We start from the raw sequence: 18,836 nt of genomic DNA, 5'->3' as shown, positions 1-18,836 counted from the left end.
TAATTTAAAGAATACAAATAAGAAGTCACTATATATAGCTACGTGGCTAATACCTATGGATGGACAAAAGCTACTTTGCTAGCATAGTGAGATGTATGTTAGACGTTTGATTATTATTTTTTTTGTATCTGTATGCGGAGTACTACACCGTTTCCAATCTTTACTTCGTTTTTAGTTTACAGGTGCAATACACATAAACATGCTACAAGCATAATTTGCAATCTGTCCTAGCTGTTTAGTGTTAAAAACAGATTATTTTGTTAAAAATATGCAAGAGTAACATTGTAGTGATTTAGGACTGAAATGATTAATCAAATTAATTGTGATTAATTGAAATAAATGTCAAGTAATTTAGCAGTCGATTAATCGTTAACTGGAGTGTAGACACTCAAAAAACGTCTTTTTCTGAAAAAGCAGCCTACTAAGAGCAGTAAATAAGCCAAAACTGTAAAAAAAAATAAATAGGTGAATACATTTTCCATTACAGTTGAAAGATTTCCTTTTCTAAATTCCATTTTTAGCTTCACCTACTTCAAATTCGGATAAAAATGTTACCATTATGTCCTACAATTCTGGGACATCATGACAACATTATGTTACCATTCTATGGACCTTTATTAAATCCATTTATTAATGCAAAAAACAATCTACAGATTATTACACAGTGTTATTTTAGCTGAAATGCAATAAATAATAAATATATGTATGTTTAGCTTGCCCTCTGCTAAGCATACATACGCTATGTTATTGCATTTTAGGCAATAAAATTGTTTTCTGTTCAAAGTAACTGAATTATTGAATATTTAATGTATGTCTAAAATTGTGTAAAAAAGCTAAAATAGTTAAATGAAAATCAGCAGAATGTGGCAATTCTTTTATACGGTTACTAAAATAATCGTTAGCTGCATGTACAAACTGCACATACTGCAGATGTTGCCGTTTTAGTGTGTTGAATGAAAGTGGAAAAGGTTTTCCCTGTTATCAGGAAAAATAAGGAAGAGCTCAGTAAATATTAGCTCAAACTGCGCCTCTCCACCGCAGCACATTAGAGGGATTACAATATGCTCATACCTTCACAGGTGGATATGATTTACTTTCGCGTGGCTCACATTATTCCGGGACTGCTGTTTTTCCCGTTAGGGAGATGAATTCATCCGCTGATGATTTACATAAACACCTGTCAGTGCTTTGTCTCCCACTGACACCTAATGAATTTCAAGCATTGCTTGTTCTTTGAGGTTCGTCTCCCCCCGCAGTCCAAAGATGCCCTCTGCTAATCCTGAAATGCAGATTTTTCTACGTCTCGCCGTCTTTCTGAAATTGTATCCGTCAGTCATCTCTCCGCTGGATTTTCACCGCAGAGCAATTGGGTTTGAAATATGAATTGAGATATTTCAATTGTACTCTCCACAAAAGTTGAAATTTATCATCCTGTGCCTTTCACACTGCAAAGACAAAATATTGCTAAGTATTTTTCTTGGTCTAGTTTCTTGTCTAAATATGTTTTTACACTTCAAATAAGACAAAACTAACTTTTCAACAAGATATAGGAGCTTGTTTTCAGTCAATAATTCCTTAATATTGATTATAAAAACTACTAGTACGACTGGAAGTTTATTTCATTTATAACAAGACATTTTTTTAATCAATATTAAGGAATTATAGACTTAAAACTTCTACATCTTGCTGAAAAGTTAAGTTAGTTTTGTCTTAACACAAATGTATTAAGATAGTTTCACAACAAAGTGCCGTCAAACTCGTTTTGTTTTTAAGATCACAAATGTTCTTAAAGGGCCGGTTGGGCCAGAATGTACCAACAAACAAATGGTTTGAACTTTCTCTGCATTTGATAAATTCATCTTACAATTAAATCATATTTAGTATTGTGAATATTTAGTTTTTCACATCAATCAATCCCTCCAGGATTTCACCTTAAATTGCTAATTTAAAAATATTTTGAAGGAATTTCGCAATATTTGCACTTGTGTATGATGGTAAATGTGACGTTTTATCTTTTGCAAAAAATCGATTACAGACTAGAACTCGACATCAACTAAGGGCAGAGGCAGGAGTGGAAAAGTAAAACATACCGCCACCTATGGGTTGGGAGTTGACATCACTTAAAAACAATATTTCTGACTATTTTTCCATAAACTCACAATGATGCATTAACACAAAAAATTTGTTGATTTTTGCCTGAATTTCCACTGGAAGTATTGAGTGATATAATTTGGCAGTAAATGGATAAAAAACACTTTATTTGGAATAATAAAATAATATTTAAGCACTCAAATCTTGAAGGTTTTATTTATGCATAAGTCTGGAGTCTAGAGAAAAAGCTACGGCGGGCCGGATGTGGCCCCCGGGCCTTGTGTTTGGCACATGTGAAATAGGTGAAAAATAGATGGTAAGACTTTGTGTTTTTGCAGTGCATTCCCATTTAAAAACTCCTGACAGAAAACATCTTTTTTTCTCCCCTGAAATATAAAACAACTGCCTCTTCCTCTTCCGGACTCCTCCTCCTCCTCTGTCGACATTGAATCTGAATAACAGATTAAGAAATAGGAATTTATGGTGTGCTCATGGCATAAAACAAAACTCATTAAAGGGGGAAGCATGGGCGCAGACCAAGGATTCTGCAGGCCTGACGGTGATGAGTTGGCTGCTGCCGCTCATAGTTTGTTATAAATACTGCCTGAGACTGACTGCTATGGGAGCAATGCATCACCTGGGCAGATAGACCAGCGGAGTGATGATGCGCGTGTCCTTGGCGCGGGCCTGCGAGGAGGGCGGGGTGAGAAGGACGCGTGGCTTTTATCTCCGCCGAGCATCAGCGGAGAATAGCCTTCGTAAGGTCAACATTGAAGGTGAAGCTTCAGTGGAATGTTTTGCTATCATAATTCGCTCAGACGACATGCTCTAAATAGAAAGAGCAAAGGCATTTGTGCGATTTGTGAAACAAAATTTCAGCGTTAATAAAATTTGCTGAATGAGAAGCTGGAATCTGTTGTGCGGTTTGAGGGAAGGTGAAGGTTACCTTGGTTTGACAACAATGAGGCAAACGAGGTTTGTTCAGATTCATTTAATTGTTTTTGGTTTTGGAAAAGGGATTTCAAGTCTCAGATAGAGAAGACAAAAGATGATTGGGTTTTTTGTACAACCCAAGGTAATGTCTTTGGGTGAAACTAAAGGCAATTATTTGATGTCAAAAACGTTTTCTTGCCTATTTTTCCCTTGTAAATGTTCAACGAGTCACATGATCAACAATTTCTGCTTGCATGATTTATCGTTTTCTTTTTCTACCAAAAACGGGGTGAGAAAAGTCTCCGGTTTGGTGTTTTTTTCTGAAATAACCATATTTTTGAAGGACAATTTTGTTTACAGAGACTTCGTAATTCATTTTATTTGTTGTTTTGTTTATTTATTTTGGATATTTTAAATGTCTTACAGTTCCAGTATTAAATGTTAATTATAATTTAAAGTTTATTGATTTTTGAGAATATTTTCTTGCATTGTTATACCATTATATCACACAAAAATGACCTCAAAACAACAATATTATTGTTTATCGTGATATCAATTTATCATGACACAACTAGCAACAATAATATGTAACAGAATTATGTAATAAAATAAATATATTTAAAAGGATAAGCTTTAATTTTATGTAATTTGTTAGGAATAAAATCACATTTGGATCTTTAATATTAATATATTCAAAGTTGTACAAATATAAAATTCTTTTAAATTGCCTTATGCTATGTCTTTGCTAACATGCTAACGCCTATAAACTTGGACCACAACGGGGAAACTGTGATGAATTAAAGTGTAACTAAATCCTACATTGACTTTCTTTTTTGCTTATTATCTGTCTAAATTAATTATTTGTGACTCTTTCTTTTGTTTTGACATTTTTGTGTAAATTTGTTTAATTTTGCCTCAAACCGTCTCAGTTCTCGTCTCCTTCTGTGCCCAAGCAGGTGAATTTTCCAGTAGTTTAAATGGAAGTAAAAAGAAATAAAATATAAAGCAACTCGACAGAAACAGCAGACAATATGAATTATAGTTTATACTGATATAAAAACAATGGAAATATACATTTGAAACTGAATTTCCAATTAAACAATCAGGTTTATTTGCATAGAAAATTTCAGCAACAAAACAGTTCAAATGCTGAAAACATGAAAACATCATAAACACGTCACAGGAATACCAATTTTATTTCTTTTTATTGCGGTAATCAAAGTGCAAGTATATTACTTTTGTCATAGAAATGTTCTTTAATTGATAGAAGACTGACTTTGTAACTGTCTTTATGTGACTCAGAATGTTCAATCAGCTAGCGCTAGCATGTTTAGCTACTAAGTCAATCACAAAGAATCATGGTATTGGTTTTGTCCATATTAGGAAAAGCAAAACACATCACTTCCTTCCTGCTTGTTGGCGCCGTAATAATAAATATAGAGATAGAAACTGATTAAAGTGGCATTGTTTTATACAAGATGGCTTCCAGGAGCCGCTAAGTGATAAAAAGATATTATATGTGAGATAAATAAAACCGAAATGTTTTATGTATAAAACAAGGCTTTTCATGCTGGGTCAAAAGCACATGAAAAAAGATGAGTTTCCAGAGCAGATTTAAAAATACACAGAGAGCGGAGGCCTGTCTGATGTGCACTGGCAGTGAGTTTCAAAGCCTTGGAGCTGCCACAGAAAACACTCTGAGCTTCCGCCACGTCCTCAACACATCTAGAAGGATCTGACCTGAGCAAACGAGCAGCGAAATTAGAAAAGCTCAGCGAAGTAGGGCGGGGCGAGACAAAAAACTCATTAAAGAATCTTAAAATTAATAGAAGATGCAGGTATGTCGTAGGGTTATGTTGATTTCTGTGCTGATGTTACTTTAGTATCAGAACAAATGTAGTTACTAAGTTTTTAAATATTGTAAAGAATCCGATCTAATAAACTATTCTCCTTTGGAAAATCCAAATAATAAAACAAAAACAAGATTAAACGATTTCCTGTACATGCTAGCTTTAGCACGTTAGCACAGCTAGCAATAACAGGAAGTTAGAAAGTGCCAACAAAATGTATGGGCAGTGTAATCTTTGGCAGTTATCTTTTGTTATTAGTGTTAGTAAGGATGTTAATTTAATACCAAATGCTTAGATATCAGTCAGACCAATCAAGATATATGAATAAAAATATTTTGTTGAGTCTTTTTTCCCCCAATACTGATATGAAATAGGGCAATACTTGCTTTAAAAAACATTGAAAACTTATCATAAAATCATTCAGATTTGTATGTCTGTTAAATGAAAATGGCAGTCATTTTTTTAGACTTATATACCCAATATAAGACATTTTTTGCCTTTTATCTTAGCTTTTCTCTTCTTAATTTGCTTTAAAATTGTTGTAAATTCTGCTCAAATTGATGACGGCGATATAGACTTAAAGATTTATTACAATATTTTCTGGTGCTATTGTGATAACGATAAAAGTGACGATAAAAACTATTTATTACTTGTTTGTTTTTGGTAACATTAAAGCTGTGTGTCCTAGAGAAACATATCTATTGGTAATTTGCTTCTTTAAGACACTGGTTTTGTATTTATTGTTACTCTCAATGAACAAAAAGTGGAGAAAATAATTCAAAAAAAAGTAATTTAAAGAAATCATTAATTGGAATTTATTGCGACAACGATGCATCATGATAAGAAATGTATGACAATAAATTATAAAAAATACAATAAATGCACACAATTTTTTTTTATTTGTATTTTTGTGCTTCTTTTTAACTGTGTATCACTCAAAACAATCCACTACATAACTACCATGTTGAAGGTTTTCCTTAGAGTAAAATAAAAGTTTCTCATATTTTCATAGAGGAAGTCATTTAATTCATTTCAGACGAAGTTTCAAAGCCACGTCCAAGCAGTCATTTGCGGATATTCGTGGAGTTTTCTGATCGCTTCAATCTGTGCAGCTAATCAATCCAGATCCTGCTCATTCCATCTGTAAACCAAAAAAGAAAAAGAAAAGTTGTCTATGCAGCTAACAAGATAAACAACAAAAACCTACTAAAGAGACGGTGGAGTTGAATTATCGGGGCAAAAGGAAGGTGATATCATTTGGCACAGAGTGTGTGTTTGCTTAGCGGTGTAGTTGAGAGGCTCAGAAGACAACAGATGGCCAAACAATAACCAGAAGCAAAATGTGCAGTCCTGAGAGGAATGGGATGAAAGTTGTTGGGAGGACTTGGCATTCAGTCGCTCCCCTTCACCAGCGCCTGGCCCCGTTTTGATGTGTTCCTCCCCGTGGCTGTGGTCATTCTCAACCAATAAATCACCGTGACAATAAACGCTGTGACATCTGCCACGCAGCATCTGATGGCTGACAAAAGTCATCTGTACCCTGGATCTTTGAGGGGGGAAGGCAAAAATAATGTGCTGCAGTGAGCCAATGACACGAGCCGCCTCGTGTGCCGCGGCTCGTATTGGCAGATCGGTTTGTAAATTAGAGCAAACTGAACTGCCGCGTCCATTCTCAATTAGCAATGTCACAACTGTTCAATTCTGACCTTGACAGTGAGGCTGGTAACCAATACGACACACACATCTTCTCATTTTCTTTTATTTAACAAGAACACATATTTAAAGATTACCTGTTATTATTCCTTGAACAGATTAGGATATTAAATGTTTTCGTTAAAAGTCCTAATTAAACAATGAGATTGTAGTCAGAATGACCTGACCTGTTTTGGAGCGTCTTGTCACTTTAAATCCAAATAAGCTGCTGCTGGCCACGCTCCCCAGACTCAAAATGGCTGCAAACTGACGCGCATTTGTACAACCGTACATCTTTGAAAAGCAGAAATGGAGCCTCTTGCACAACCAACGAGAACGCAGCAAGTAGTTTAGTGATGATATCTTTTCCAGCAGCCATTGTACAGTAAATCCAGCGGTAAAACCAGCTTACCAAATGTGCTGGATTTGGTACAAATGTACCTGGTTGTTAGGTAACGGCGACGTGTGACTCAACAATCAGGAGGTTTTGGAAACGGCGCACTTTTCAGACAGCAACTCGTTTTGGGCTGTTTTTAGAAGCAGTTGAGACCCAAATCATGAAGCAAGAGTGACCATAACAGGAAATAGATACAAATTTTAATTGTGAATTTTGCATAATACATTCCCCTTTAACATGTTTAGGACTTGAATCCTAATTGTGAAGTTCAATTTAATCAATTTAGCTGTTTATTATGTTTTAAGGCTGGTTTCCCACCTAATAGTCTGGTAGACTCGGTTTGATTTGGGACCAAAACTTTCAACATTTGTTAGATTTTCAGCTGTCCAGTCTGTGGTTTGTTTTCACACTGCACTGAGTCAAACAAACCAAACTTTTGAAAGACCTGTTCCCCTCCTCACCTGTGGGGGTGCTGCACCAAGAACCATTAAAGGAAATGACACAAAAACCTCTGAAGTAGACAATGAGAACAACTTCCTGTTTCGCAAAATGTTAATAAAAATTGAGTGGCATCAAAGTTTAGCGGTTGTAGAATTTCTCTTTTTGTTTTGGTAAGAAAAAAAAAAGAAATTTCTCCTGCTAGCACTAAGCTAAGTCGTTTGTTTTGGTTGTATTTACCCAGAATGCCCTGCACTGTAGTCCACTTCTTGCGTTTGGAGCGGACTCTGGCCTTTACATATTCATTTACACCAGAGTTCACTTCAACCCGAACCAGTACAGACGTTTATAGGCGGACCAGATTTTTTTTGGTCTGAGTTTGATTAAACTGGACTAAACTGGGCTGGTGTGAATTAATTCTTACAGCAGTAGGGAGTTAAAGATAACTGCTTAGGTTTCATCTGGGCAAGCTTTTCGTATTTGTGCTCTTTCTTTCTACGGACAACCACACTGAGAAACGACGACACGATGAGACTGTCGGGAACAGGAGGAACAGATGGGGCTCGAGGAAACACCTGGACAAAGGGTCACACATTTCAAAGCCACCATGAGAAAACGCAGACTGTCAACAGAGTGAACCTTCACATGGTTATGATTCAGAGTCTGAGCCTAAAGGCACAGCTAATTATTGTCTTCTTTCTACCCAGCAGGATCATTTCATTTGGAGTATTTTAAAATCTTATTGATGTTATCATGGCTGAGATTAAATGCATAGAAAACCGAGTTATTTATTATAAGATACACATAAATGTAGATAAAAATAAACAAAAAAGCACAAAGCAATAATGTTCTTCGGTTCGGTTGAAGTGAACTTTGGTTCAGTTCAAATGCATAAGTGAACGCCAAGCGGACCGGAGACTGCTCCAAAAGCAGGAAGTGGACTACAGCACAGGGCATTCTGGGTAATTATAACCAAAACAAAAGAAAAGTGTCTTGTGGTTTCTTACCAAAGACAAAAGAGAAATACTACACCAACAAAGTCTAACCCTACTCCACTTTTATTTACATTTTGCGAAACAGGAAGCTGCGCTCAGTGTCTCCTCCAGAGCCTGACAATAAAAATTAACAGAAATAAATGCTTGAAATATATATATTCACTACAAAAACTCAAAGTTATTAAAAGTATTTTTGGTTTTAACAACAAACTAACTTACAAGTAACTTTTTAGGTGTTAGTGAATAATTCCTTAATCATGCTAAAAAACTAATTCCACTGAGATTATTTCACTATTAATATATTTTTCATAAATACTAGGGAATTAGTTACTTAAAATAAGCTCATTTTTTTTGCTCAAAAGTTATATTTATGCAAATTTAATTATGTTAAAATATTTGCACTAACATCTACTTGAGAAGATTCTGTGTTTTTGCAGTGTAATGGATCTGTATTTGCTTTTCAACTTGAATTACTAAAAAACCTACATTTATCGAGTTGCACCTGTAAATGGGTCGTAATCCCCAATAAACACATTTATTTTACAGCATCATTGCTCCAACAACATGACGCACACAACAGAAAAAAGGATTTTTTTTTTATCCCAAAAGTTTCGCTGTCCCTGATATCTGATATTTCTGTCTTCATCTGGAGACTTAAAGCCAAACAGAGTCTATTTTCTGACTTCTGAGAGTTCTCAACTCAAATAAACAAAGCATTCATTTACATTTATTAATATTAAACAAAAAAAAAACTGTTGACTTCTTCGCAATGTGTGGTAGGTGTTCATCATGTAGACGGTGATACAGAAGTTCATTGTTAAGAGGTTGCTTCTTGATGTTGCCACATGTCTTTTAAATGTATATTTATGAGGAACCCCTGGCACTTGAAGGCAAGCCAGCCCATGCGCCGCGCACATAATTCCCCCGTAATTAATGTATTTATTCAACATCATGTTCAAGCATCGGCGTGCCCTCTCTTTTCAAACTGCCCTTTTGAAGAAGCCGGCGTGCTCTTTATAGCTAAAGCGCACGTTGTTTTCTTTTCTTTTCTCGCAGATAACAACAGCGCACATTTCCATTTTTGCAAGGACGGGGGAGAACGTGTGATTTTTTTAAGGTATACATAAATAGAAACTTCATTTATGAGCCGTAAATAAACACGTGCAAAGCAGAGAGGCTGCACCAGAAATAGAGCGTGAAGTTTAGGAAACAGCAACGCCACAGGCTCAGACAATTATCTTTCAATTCCCGTGGCCAAACTGTGTTATTGTTGCTGTGTTTGTGTTGAGAAAATGTCTGTGAAATTGTCGGCAGTTGACTGGAGGATTTGTTGCATCAGTGCGGAGCAAAAAGAGGCGGATGCAGCTTGAACTTCACTGAAGATCGGTGGAGATTTCAGAACAACTTCCAGAAATTATCGCCATGTTTACCAATTCATGACGCCACATGGTAAAGAGAAACGGGCTCAAAATGTAAAAAAACTAACAATCATTTCTGCAGATGCTTCTCCTGACACCTGCGGTGATGTTCAGTATAATTTGTTTCAGTTGGAGGCTTTTCTTTCATATTTTTATTTAGCAAGCAGAGTGGGACTCTTAACCTGGTGCATAAGAAAAACAAGGTTTCCATCTAAAATATAGTTTCTGAGACGCAGTTTTGGTTTTTTCAGTGTTTTCACACCTGATGGTCTGATAGTCGGTTCAAAACTGCAACACACTGCAAAAAACTAAATCCTACCAAGTATTTTTTGTCTAGTTTCTACTGTGAATATCTTAGTACACTTGAACTTTTCAGCAAGGCAATAATAGCAAGTAAATATTAAATAATATTGATGAAAAAATACTAGTTCCATTTTGAGATTATTTAATCTTTTACGAGATGTTTTTCCTGAATTATACGTGAAAATTTATTTCAGGTACAAGTAATATTTTTAATCAATATTTAGGATTATTAACTTAAAACAAACTTAAATTGGTTTACTACTTAAAACAAGAAGTAGTAAACATCATCAGAATACGACTTTATCAGACTTTATTCTGAAATTACTTTATTCTGGTTATTTTAATATTTGATTCTCATAATACTATGACCTCTTTCATATTATTTTGACTTTATTATCCTATTATTTAGTCTTTATTCTCCAAATATTATGATTTTATTCTCATGTTTTTATGACTTTATTGCCGTACTATTTCAGCTTTTTTCTTGTACGATTTCATTCTGTGAATATTATAACTTTATTAGTGAAATCCTACGACTTTCTTCTCGTGCGACTCTATTTTCTTAATATTCTGGCTTTGTTCTCATACTTTTATGACTATTCCTGTATTATTTCAACTTTTTTCTTGTACAGCTTTATTGTGGGAATATTGTACTTAAGTCTCTTGTGACTTTATTTACAAAATACAATGACTTTTTTCTGAAAAAATCACTTTGTTCTTGTAACATTATGGCTTTATCCTGAAAATATTCAAACTTTATTTAAGTATTATTTAGATTTTTTTTTCTCATATGACTTTATTTGGTAATATTGCAACTTTGTTCTGATAATTCTATGACTATTTGCGAATTATAACGACTTTTTTCTCAGAATGTCGTTTTATTCTGATATTATTTAGCCTTTATTTCCCAAATATTATGACTTTAATTCTGTATTATTTAAACTTTTTTCATATACAACTTTATTCTCGTAATATTACGACTTTATTCTGATAAAATCACTTTTTTCTTGTAAAATTACGACTTTTTTCTCAAAATATTATGAGTTTATTTTTCTCATACGACTTTATTCTGGTAATATTTCAATTTTATTCTTCTAACATTATGCATTTATTCTTCATTATGTAGTCTTTATTCCCCAAATATTATAATATTATAACCTTGTTCTCATGTTATTACAACTTTATTCCCATTTTATTTAAACTATTTTCTTGTGCAACTTTATTCTGGGAATATTATGACTTTTTTTTTTTTATCGCCCAGCAAGGGGTCTTTTTGTGGGCTCTAGTGTCCCTTTTTCAAAGTAGGCTGACAGGAAGGGGGAAGGAGAGGGGGGAAGACATGCGGTAAACGTCGTCGGGTCCGGGAGTCGAACCCGCGACAGCCGCGTCGAGGCCACGTTGCCTCTGAATGTGAGTCGCGCTAACCGCTCCGCCACCACGGCACGCCCATTATGACTTTATTCTTAAAATATGACTTCATTCTTGCATTATTTAGTCTTCATTCTCAAAATATTATGACTTCATTTTCATGTTATTACAACTTTATTACCGTATTATTTAAACTTTTCTCTGTTAAGACTTTGTTCTTGTATTATTTTGACTTTATTCTTGTAATTCTAAGACTTTACTTTCATAATTGAACCTTTCTTAGCCTGGCCGTAATACTCCGTCGCTCCATCCAACCTCAATCTGTTTAGGAATAATTGCTATTCCTATTCCCTGAAATTTTTGCATACAGAAAAATGCGGTAAGTATAAAAAATCCCAATTTGGCGTTAAACCTGCTGGTCTGTGTAGCGAACTGTAGGCAGGACTCTCCCATGAGGGGCAGATTGATTAGCGATGAGGTCATAATTGCTGCCTGAATCACCTCCATAGTTAATCAATCTCTGGCTGAAGGATAAATACGTTGGGTGAGAAAGGACAATACTTCATGAGGTGATGCACGGTTGATAAAGGACATATTCATTCATCACGGGGTTCCTTTGCTTGATGGATATGCAGCCATCGATGGTGGACTCCATCCATCAATCAGGCGCAGAACGGAGGTCAGCTTTGAAGATCAAAGTCAAGCACCCAACTATTGCACATCTAATGCGGTACAGTAAAGACCTAATAGGTTTTCAACGGATCAAATTACCTGCTATATTCCACCTTCAAGTGTCCATTTGGCCTCATAATCTGCAGGTTAACCAGACGTGGGAATAGATTAGCACCTGCTTTGTTGCTTAACTTCAAGCTAGGTGCTTTAGTAATCAGCGGAGAAAATGTTTTCCACCGGGGTTTTTTTGGAAGGTAGTTTGAGTTCAGCACATATATATCATCCAAACTGACTTTTTTCTGACATTCCTTTTGCAGGGCTCACAATAAAATACACTGAACCTCTTGAATTATGAATCTCTGAGCAACGCTTTGATGTCAGCTCCTTTTGAACCAAATTCAATAACCATAATAAAGATGAAGGGAACAGAAGCAATTTTTCCACTGTGCCTCTTGCCGTCCAAAGCGCAGCGCTGCCTATCACACGAGCGCTGCCCCTCTTCCCCTGCGGGGACTCTCTGAAATGCCCAAAAGCAAATATTATTTCTAGTAGATGACAAGCTGCTCCTGAAGTCACAATAGGAGCTCTGGATTCAGAAGGTGAACATTAGTCTAGTCAAAGTAGGCTTTTTGGATGCACCTAATGCTCAAAAAATAGAAAAGTACTGCCACTTCTTTCTCTCTTCAATGGTTTCATTTTTATTTAAATGTGTGACTGTGCAGGCGTGGGATTTGCAAACCAAAAATACACTTCTTAATGTTTTCATAAAGTATACTAATGGCAAAAACACAAATTAATACAAACATATATTTCTATTTTGTTATAATTACACAAAATGTATTTTGGTTTTGGTTATTCGGATTGTTTTACTTTGGAAACTCCATCATTGTTTCAACCGTGAGATTTTAAGATCGGGAATTCTTCTTCTGTGGTGTAGTTAAATTGTTTGCGCCACTTTTGTCATGTTGTGCTGTGGGAGTTATTTTTTTTATTAATCTAAATAAATCCAGTTTATTTATAGATTTATTAAGTCGTCCATCCATCCATTTTCTGTTCACCCTTTGTCCCTAATGGGGTCGGGAGGATTGCCGGTGCCTATCTCCAGCTACGTTCCAGGCGAGAGGCGGGGTCACCCTGGACAGGTCGCCAGTCTGTCGCAGGGCAACATATACAGGATAAACAACCATGCACACACACTCACACCTAGGGAGAATTTAGAGAGACCAATTAACCTGACAGTCATGTTTTTGGACTGTGGGAGGAAGCCGGAGAACCCGGAGAGAACCCACGCATGCACAGGGAGAACATGGAAACTCCATGGAGAAAGACCCCGGGCGGGAATCGAACCCAGGACCTTCTTCCTGCAAGGCAACAGTTCTACCAACTGTGCCACTGTGCAGCCCATTTATTAAGTTGGTTTTAGTTTTGATTTATACTTTTGTTTTGTGCATATACGGTTGTTTTCTTTGTTGTTCTTGCCAGAATAAACCGAAAATCCACCAGTTTTAAAGAAAAACCGTGTCACGCTCTAATAATTTTAATAAAAGGAGCAAAATGCAGAACTGCTACGGTTACATAGACATAGCTGAGGATAGAAATCTGAAATTTTAATGCAAGAATTTTACGTTTTTTTATTTTAAAGAGGTCACATTATGTAAAATCAACTTTCTTTAGTTTTTTATCATGCTATAACAGGGTGTCCAACCGTTCTTCAAAGCAGGGGTGTTCAAAGTGGGGCTCAGGGGCCATTTGTGGCCCTTGGAATAATTTTGTGTAGCCCCCGACTACAGTTCAAGGATGGCACAAATCTGATTCTGGAGCCAATGTGGATGCTATCATTTTGTAATTAGAATGAGATTTTCATGATAAGCTTATATCTTCTCAATCTAAAAAAAACTTTTCTTTTTCTTTTTTTTTTTTTTTACCCAGAAACACACTTGGGATCATCCATCCATAATATATATCTAAACACAGCCAAAGTTTTAGATGAAAATTCTTATTTTCATTGAAGTGAAGGAAAAAAATTTGAATTTTGTGCTTCCATTTTGGTTTCTACAGCTTCTAAAAGCGACCCTAGCACAGAGTTTTTTGGTGTCTGGAAAATGAGCCGTTTCAAAAACCTCACAAATGTAACGGCATAAATGTACAAAAGTAAATCAAAAATGTTTTTAAATATTAGTAGGATGAAACTTTTTAGCGCACGGTGAATGTAGCATCGGACGGGTTGGCAACAGATGTGGGCCAGTGGCGAAGATGAATATCATCCATCCATCCATCCATCCATCCATCCATCCATCCATCCATCCATCCATCTTCCGCTTATCCAGGGTCGGGTCGCGGGGGTAGCAGCTTCAGAAGGGAGGCCCAGACTTCCCTCTCCCCGGCCACTTCTTCCAGCTCTTCCGGGGGAATCCCGAGGCGTTCCCAGGCCAGCTGAGAGACATCGTCCCTCCAGCATGTCCTGGGTCTTCCCCGGGGCCTCCTCCCGGTGGGACGTGCCCGGAATACCTCACCAGGAAGGCGTCCAGGAGGCATCCTGACCAGATGCCCGAGCCTCAACTGGCTCCTCTCGATGTGAAGGAGCAGCGGCTCTACTCTGAGTCCCTCCCGGATGACTGAGCTTCTCACCCTGTCTCTAATGGAGAGCCAAGACACCCTACGGAGAAAACCCATTTCGGCCGCTTGTATCCGCGATCTCGTTCTTTCGGTCACGACCCAAAGCTCATGACCATAGATGAGGGTGGGAACGTAGATCGACCGGTAAATCGAGAGCTTCGCTTTTTGGCTCAGCTCTCTTCACCACGACGGACCGGTACAGCGCCCGCTCGACGGCAGACGCTGCGCCAATCCGCCTGTCGATCTCCCGCTCCTTTCTTCCCCCATTTGTGAACAAGATCCCGAGATACTTTTTTTAGTTTAGTTTAGTTTATTTCAGACAAACCTTTCACCGACAGTGTAAACGACACAAAGTACATAATATATTTCTTTTAAAAAAGAAAAAAACAAAAACAATAAAAAAAACACATCACATCGGTGATTATGAGTCTGAAAAGGAGTATGCTGAAGTATAACTTATGTAGTCATACCCCTTTTCGAGCTGTAATTTATCACAGTATTTTCAATGTCCGATATCCTTTCTGACAAAGGAAATAATAAGTATAATAAGATTTCCTCAGCTAGATGAAAATAGTGCATACACACACATACGCATCTGTACACATGCATATATATATATTTGCATATACAAACATATATACGTACATACACCCATATACACACCCATCTGCTTATAGACAAAATACACTGTTATTTTCATACCTTTATATATTTACCCACACCTGCGCCGACATGCCACCTACTTGATGACATCCTACCTAAAGTTTTGGTTCCCAACCAGGATTATCCCCCTTGTTCTTCCTTATAACTTTGAATAATAGCTGCCTTGAGACCTTTCTTAAAATGTCTCATACTTGGACTTTGCTTCAGCTCTTTAGAGAGTTTGTTCCAGATCCTCACACCAACCCCCGAAATGCACAATGTTTTCATTGTTGTACGAGCCTTCAAAGTTCTGAAGTTAAGGTTTTCTCTATAGTCATATCCCCCCACTCTATCGGAAAATAATTGTTGAATCTTTTCTGGCAGTATTTTATTTCTGACTTTAAACATAATCTGTGCAGTTTGAGACTCTACTAAATCAGTGAACTTCAATAAATAAGAATCTATAAATAGATTGTGGGTATGACAGTAAAAATCAACCTTATGAACTAAGCGAATGGCTCTTTTTTGTAATGTGCATAATGGTTGTAGTAACGTTCTATAAGTGTTGCCCCAAATTTCCACACAGTAACTTAGGTAAGGTAAAATAAGTGAGCAGTACAGAATGTATAGGGCAGAGGAGTTTAAATATTTTCTAGCATTAGCAAGGACTGCAATACTTCTTACCAATTTAGATTGGACATATCTTATATGAGGTTTCCAACAGATCTTGTTTTGAATCAGTACTCCCAAAAACCTAATTTCAGTCACTCTCTCCACAATCATATTATCAATTTGTATTATTGAATCACTCTTCTCTTTACACTTACCGAACAACATAAACTTTGTTTTATCTAAATTTAGTGACAATTTGTTAATATTAAACCACTCCTTCAGTTTACATAAGTCTTGATTCATTTCAAACAACATCTTTCTTAAATCTTCACCCGTGCCAAAGATGGTTGAGTCATCAGCAAATAGTACAAAGTTAAATCTCTTAGATACCTTACATATGTCATTTATATACAGAATAAACAATTTTGGCCCCAATACCGAGCCCTGAGGGACACCACAAACAATATTCAAGCATGAGGATTGGAAATTACCCAACTGCACAAATTGTTGCCTATTGCTGAGATAATTTTTCATCCAGTGCAACACTACTCCTCTTAGACCATAACATTCAAGTTTTCTGAGTAGTATATCATGATCAATTGTGTCAAATGCTTTTTTCAAATCAATAAATACCCCAACAACATGTTTCTTTTTATCTAAAGCACTGGTCACCTCTTCCATTAAATGCAGAACTGCCATTGCTGTGGATCTTTGTGACCTAAATCCATACTGACTTTCAGTCAGTAGATGATGTTTACTAAGAAAACTTTCTAGTCTGACAACAAATGTTTTTTCCACAATTTTAGAAAATTGTGGAAGTAATGAAACAGGCCTACAATTTGTGAAATCATGTCTATTCCCCGATTTATATTGTGGGATTACTTTTGCAATTTTCATTTTTTTTGGAAATATTCCTGTTTGAAATGACAGATTACAGATATATGTTAGCGGTTTAATAATTTCCACAATCACCTTCTTAATTATTATCATGTCGATGCCGTCATAATCAGTTGACCTTTTATTTTCACATTTATTTACTATATCTATAATTTCGTTTTCCTCCACTGCTGTAATAAACATGGAATCTGGATTTCTCACTAATGCATCATTTGATATTTCATGTCCTGTGGGCTGCAGTATTTCCTCAGCCAACTTTGGGCCCACACTCACAAAGTATTTGTTAAAATTGTGAACTATCTCTTCCATATTATTTAAATGTTTATCTTCATTGTTTGTGAAGTTTTGTGGATAACTGACATGTTTAATATTTTTTCTAATAACCTTGTTTAAAATATTCCAAATACCTTTAATATTATGTTTATTTCTGTCCAACTGTTTACTATAGTAATCTTGTTTTGCTTTTCTTAAAACAACAGTCAGTTTATTCTTGTATTTCTTATATTTATTTTCGGCCACAGTTGATCTATGCCTTATAAAATCTCTGTATAGCTTATTCTTTTTTTACAGGCATTTTGCAATCCCTTTGTGATCCATGGATGATCAAAATATTTATTTTCAGAAGGAAACTCTACAATCGGACAATTTTTGTCATATAATAATTTGAAAATATTCAGAAAATTATCATATGCTTCATCCACGTCATTTTCTTTTAGTACTGACTCCCAAGTTTGTTTAGATAAATCTTCTTTAAATGCATTTATAGTTTTTTCCGTCCTTAATCTTTTATTGATTGGATTATTTTTAGTCATTACTTTCTTGTGGCAGATATCACAAACAACAAAAACAGGTAAATGATCACTGATGTCATGAACTAACAATCCACTTATGGTGTTGTCTATTAAATTTGTAAATATGTTATCTATTAATGTAGCTCTATTAGCTGTGATTCTACTAGGTCTCGTAATTTGAGGGAAAAGACTCAGACTACATGTGGTATTAATAAACTCTTCCGTCAATTTGTGATTGTTGACATTTAGCAGATCAATATTAAAGTCCCCACAAATAAAATAGTTCTTTGAATTTATAGCTATGTATGTTTTCTCAAACCATTCTATGAAGAGGTTCATGTTAGAACCAGGAGCCCTATATATACAGCTAACAATTATATTTTTATTTTTTTCCATATATATTTCAACTGTTAGATATTCAAAATGATCTTTAACCACATTAGTCATGTTTTCAATTAACTTATATCTGAAATTGTTGTCCACATATACAGCTACTCCTCCACCAATCTTTCCTTCTCTATTAATATAACTAAATTCATAACCCTCTAATTCAAAATCGGCTCCCTTATTCGAAGTAAGCCAGGTTTCTGAGATAGTAATGACACTAAAAGGCTGTTTAAATTGATTTAAACAATCCTTGATGTGGTTAAAGTTCGCATATAAACTTCTACTGTTGAAATGTATTATGGAAAATTTATTGTCTGTTTTAACTGTAATATTATATTGTTGAGTCGAGTAGTAGCAGCAGTTATTCCCATTATTATAGAAAAAGTTGTTTTCTGGGTCCAAGTCCTTTTCCTTATCCTGGCTTTTATATTCAGTATAGTCAAAAGTTTTCAGTTCAGGGTAGTCTGCTTTAGTTCGAGGTGCTAATGTTGTATCCATAGCCGATGAGGACAACATGTTGTTTAACTGAGACATGGTGATTGAGTGTCATATGCAATCATCTAAGATCCCTGATATAACATAAAACATTCAATTGTACTTATCCAGGTCAGCGATGTCTCGAACAACCAGAACCTTTGCCTCCTCTGGAGTTCCATTAAGTTTAACGAAAACCTTACAATTTGTTGTCCATGTTGCTTGAATCTTTCCTTGTTTTCTCAGAAACCGAGCCTTTC

At 35.8% G+C, this 18,836-nt stretch overlaps 1 long non-coding RNA gene across 1 annotated transcript in view; it reads right to left on the bottom strand.

Annotated features, from left to right (window-relative positions):
• Positions 1-5,676: 5,676 nt before the first annotated feature.
• Positions 5,677-18,836, bottom strand: part of LOC102224166 — a 153,799-nt gene continuing 140,639 nt past the window's right edge. The window contains exon 5 of the long non-coding RNA XR_002751945.1: positions 5,677-6,015. This is a non-coding gene — a long non-coding RNA (uncharacterized LOC102224166). The remainder of the gene's footprint in view (positions 6,016-18,836) is intronic.

Source organism: Xiphophorus maculatus, chromosome 21, assembly GCF_002775205.1.
Source record: "Xiphophorus maculatus strain JP 163 A chromosome 21, X_maculatus-5.0-male, whole genome shotgun sequence".
NCBI lineage: Eukaryota > Metazoa > Chordata > Actinopteri > Cyprinodontiformes > Poeciliidae > Xiphophorus > Xiphophorus maculatus.
This window is presented reverse-complemented; position numbering and strand designations above follow the sequence as displayed.